Genomic DNA, 5,355 nt, shown 5'->3' on the forward strand with positions numbered 1-5,355 from the left:
TTTTTGTTGTCTTCTATCTCAATGCGTTTTGTTCAATTGTTTGTATGCTTATAGCAGGGGAGTCTAATGAAGGCAACTAAGCATGTCTTGTATTGGTGTCATGAGCTGCTAACAAATACAGGCTCCGTAAATAAATGGACACAGTGGACTGAGCCCATTGTTAAAGTAAGAAGCTGAGTGATAGATATTGTTCATCCCTCCTCTCGCTCATCCTTTTCTCTCTGAACATCTCTGTGTTCTTTCTTCTCTGAGGAAAAACCGGAGGCAGACACACAAGAGGGATTTCTGTGAACATATCTGTGGCAGTGAGATGGGAAAGCTAATTGTAACAAAAGGTTCCTTTTGTTGAGCTTATGTGATAAGATGGATGGATTTTGGTTTTATAGCCTGTGTGTGTGTGTGTGTGTGTGTGTGTGTGTGTGTGTGTGTGTGTGTGTGTGTGTGTGTGTGTGTGTGTGTGTGTGTGTGTGTGTGTGTGTGTGTGCTCGCGCACGTGCGAGAGAGATTTACAATTATACTGTTGGTCATTATGTAAAGTCGCTGTGTAATCTAAATCATATTTCATTGTCATAAAACAGCATTTGATTAGATTATATTAACATAAATGTAACTAATCAATTTGCTCAAGCACACAGAGTGAGGTCATTAGATGGTTTCATTAATTGTTACTGGAGTGGAACATCAATTACATTTTATTGAGCTGGAGAGGATTGTGTGTTTAGTGGCTGTGTGAGATTCACTCCATGTTGGTCATTGTTGCACCTTTATACCATTCCACACTCTAGTCTAGGTCATCCTCGGACCTCATCTCGATCACCTCCATACATCTGGCTAGATCACCAGTACTTTCTGCCCCTGCATCTTTATGAAGTACATCCACAGGTGGGATGCCCTCGTGTGATCCAGGTTTTGTTTCAAAATTGCTGGCTGGGAGCTGTTGCAAAGTGACCGGCCACGGCAGCAAGCTTACTTCACCTAGACCTAGACCGGCCACAGCAGCAAGCTTACTTCACCTAGACCTAGATGCTATTTTATCACCACCAGTATGGTCCTTTAACACCTTTAACCTTCCCCGCCCTCCAATTTTATGTTCATAGTGTTGTTGACAGGTCAGGTCACGTCCCAAACTCTTCTCCCTTCTGGCCCCAAAACTGTGGAATGCACTCCCCGTTGCAATCAGAACTGCAGCATCACTCCCAATCTTCCGCCATAGTCTGAAGACCCACCTTTTCAGACTCCATCATGGCCCATAGCACTTATCCTACCCCCTTAGATAGCACTTTTAGACTTCGATAGCATTTGAAACAGACTTATAGCATGTCATGTAGACAGCACAATAATTGCATTGTATGTAGTCATAGCACATCATAGTACATATGTATAGCATAGTATAGTATATATGTATAGTGTCATTATATAGATATGTTCTAGTTACGTTCTTAGCTTACGCATGCTTCATGATAAATGCATTTTATATATGTGATGTATTCCCATGCTTTTGTTCTTGCCTAATGTAAATCGCTCTGGATTAAGAGCGTCTGCTAAATGCCTAAATTGTAAATTGTTACATTAACGTCTCATTCATGCATCCTTGTACAGGTATGTGTTTTTCTGCTGTTTTGGTGGTATACAGCACGTGTTTGTGTTTTGGTGGTATGCGTTTGGTATGCGATTGGGTTTTTGTGGTCTGCAGTTCTGTCTCTGTGCTATATCTCTGAGCCGCTGGGCCCCCAGCATTACTGCTGACAGGCACACATGATCATCAGAACTGGGCTCCCCATTGCCGCTCTTTGTGCCTGCACTCTGTTTGGACCCAGTGGTGCTGAGTCATATAGCCTGCCTGTCTGCCCCAGTTAAGCTCCCTGCTTTCCAGTACGCCCCATTCACACTGGTGCCCTCCCTCACTGCTTCAGTGTCGCAGCAACATGAATTCTCTGTTATAACATCTCTGAGGTGAGAAATGGCCATTGTGTGGTTGCTGAACAAGTGGAGAAAACAGAATGCATACAAACATAAATATCAGATTATATATATACAAATAATATTTATATATTTATATTCATTTGTGGTATGGACTCGGACTCGCTGTAGCCTGTACACACTGTTGTGACGAAAAGGGAGCTGAGCCAGAAGGCAATCTTCGTTCCTACTCTCACCTATGGTGAGATGAAGTGAAGTGTGGGTCATGAGCGAAAGAATAAGGTCGCGAATACAAGCAGCCAAAATGAGTTTTCTCCGACGGGTGGCTGGCATCTCCCTTAGAGATAGGGTGAGAAGTTCACCACTGGGTGGAGACCCCAGGGCATTCCAAGGCGCAGTTGGAGGGATTACATCGACTCACTGGCCTTGGAACGCCTTGGGATCCCCCAGGAGGAAGTTACTAATGTTGCTCTGGAGAGGAGAGTCTGGAGCTCTCTGGTGGAGCGGTTGCCCCTGCAACCCGACTACGGATAAGCGGTTGAAGATGGATGGATGGACTCGGAGACTTAGTTCATAGCAAGCTAAGAGGCAGCAAATGAGCAAGCTGTTGAGCCAGGCTTTGTTTGTCTGGTGAAGGAGGGAGGAGCAAAGCAGTGTGTTGCCAGCTCCAGCTACTTGGACTACTACAGTCAGATTTACAACAGTATGCCACCATTTATGTTCACGTGTTTACGGGACTGAGGGGTGGATGTATTGGACTGTCGGTGTAAAATGCCTGAAGACAAAGTGCAGAGAGTACTGTGTGGTTGAATGGAGCTGGCAGCCATGTTGCGTTGGTTGGCTGGGCATCAGTGTATTCCTACAACATTAACATTCTGTGCTTTTCTTCTGTCTCTAGCTAAATGAGATGGGCTCCTCCTGTGGACCCATGAATCAGCTCTTTGCCGTGACCATCAACTGACTGCAAACGCAATGGGGTGGAAAAGGAGAAGTGTTGGCCAACCCCTCTCTCTCTCTCTCCCTCTCTCTCTCTCTTCTCTGTAATGTTTTGCCTTTGGGGCGATATTACCCCAGTGACCACATCTGAGGCAACGGCTGTGATGGGTTCAAAAATCCAGGGGGCCAATACTATTTGTGTCACCTTAATGATGCAATCATGCCGTTAATCCTCAGGACTGGAGACTTTTAAAACAACAACACCCGGCCAGACTTAACAGTGGGCTCCCTAATTTGACCTTTCATTAAACGGCAGGTAATTGGAATTCAAGTCACTCTCTTGTTCTCTATCTCTAACACATAGTGAAGTCTTGCTGGGTTGTATTTACCATCTTCCAGTACCACTAGTTTCCCCTCCCCATGCTTTTATGAGCTCATGACAAAGAAGTCCTTTATTCCCCTGGGACCTGTTGCAAGGCCACAGTTTAGTAAAGGATCTCGAGAAATAGGTAAGAAGCATGAAGACACTATAGTGTCAACTCCCTGCTGTAGTCCTAAGTGCCACACGTCTCTTGTTAATCTTTAAACACTAAAATGTATGACAAGTTTGCATTAAACTGAAATGTACCGAAATGTACATGATTTTGGCATTATCCCCATGACCCCATCACAGGTCAAATGTAACAATTGATTAGCTAATTAAATCTGGATATTATTTAAAGGTAGGGTAAGTGATTTTCTTTGGTTAAAATAAGTGTTAAATAGCTCTATGGTGTGATAGTACTGTAACAGGAGTCTCCATGTCTCCCCAGCTCAGTCAGTATACAGATTAAACACATTCAATTGTAAGTGATGACACAAAGAAATTAGCAGATATAATTGGAACTGGAACACATAAACTGATAAATGGCTACTTTCTCCTGATTGGCTGAAAATGTGTCACCTACCTGAAATATTTGTTTCTGTTTATTAAAGAGCTGGAGAGACAGGGAGACCCCTGTTATTGAACAAACACTCTATAGCAATGATGCTATCAGAATATAGTGATTTAACTTTTTAACAACAAACTTGTTTTAACCAAAAAATATAATTTGGCCTGGATGCTGGCCTGGAGGCGGAGTGGTGTTCTGAAATGACAGCACAAGGTGGCAGCAGGTATTGGCAGGTTTACATACAATAAAGAACTGTTTATTTTAGAGAGAGATAAGAGACATGATAGGCTAATTGAGCAGAATCAGGTTTATGAAGTTCCTAATTGAACTTGCACAGCTTTGATAATCTCAGTTTCTTTCTTTTTAGGAGCAGATTTTTCAAAGAAGAAAATCACTTCTTTTTTTTTCTTCACTTTAGTGTTGTTGGCATTGGTCCCTAAGGTTGTCATGGTGATGGAGGGAAATTGGATTTGTAACAGCCTGTCTGTCTGTCTGTCTGTCTGTCTGTCTGTCTGTCTGTCTATCTGTCAGTTGTTTGTGAGCCTGTCTGTCTGTCAGTTGTTTGTGAGCCTGTCTGTCTGTCTGTCAGTTGTTTGTGAGCCTGTCTGTCTGTCAGTTGTTTGTGAGCCCATGCAGACCAGATCAGTAGGCCCATCCCATTCCCAACCCACTCCACCTTCCATCTGTGACCACGGATCTTATAAGCCTTGTCTTATGTGGTCATCCCAAAGATGTCCAACAGCCCTAACATCCTCCACTCCTTAATAACTGGCATCTGTGTACAGTGTACTGTGTACAAACGACCACTTGTACTCAAGGATGTACTGATCAGAATTGGGTGGTCGATCAAAATTCAAGGGCAATCTGAGAACCCATCGGCAAAAAAGGGGAAACAGACCCCTCTTTTCGTCCTGGAATCTGTTCTTGACAGATTAAGGTTAACCCCCACCAAAATAATCATATTTGTAACTTTAGAAATGTTCACATATACTGTATAAACTACCACCAAAATAATCATATTTGTAACTTTAGAAATGTTCACATATACTGTATAAACTACCACCAAAATAATCATATTTGTAACTTTAGAAATGTTCACATATACTGTATAAACCACTTCCAAATACTATATCAGTTTGGACAGACATGGATGTAAACCGCAGCTGAGCTGGTTGGCTATTTCTTCCCTGTTATGCACAGTTATTATGCCTCAAAATGAGAAGCAAGACAGAAAGGTGACAGGAGCCAAGTTTCTCCCCCTAGATTGTACCTCCCCACAATTGTGGCATTGGGCCGCGCAGCGTAATTCCACTAAATCCTAGGCTTAAGCATCTTTCCCACTTGCACTGAACGCCGTAACTCCCATTCAGTGTTCCATAGGCGTAATTTGGGAACAGAGGTCGTTTTCCATAAAACTTTGCCCACTCTTGACCTATAGTAATTTACAGGGACCTTTAACTCACAGCTGAAGTGAGAATGAATCAGATTTAGACAACACAATGCATTTTGATGTTTTGGGCATATGCAATGATTTCATGCCACCCAGCGACACACACTACATTTACTC

This window comes from Electrona antarctica (genome assembly GCF_951216825.1).
Source record: "Electrona antarctica genome assembly, chromosome: 14".
NCBI classification, from domain to species: domain Eukaryota; kingdom Metazoa; phylum Chordata; class Actinopteri; order Myctophiformes; family Myctophidae; genus Electrona; species Electrona antarctica.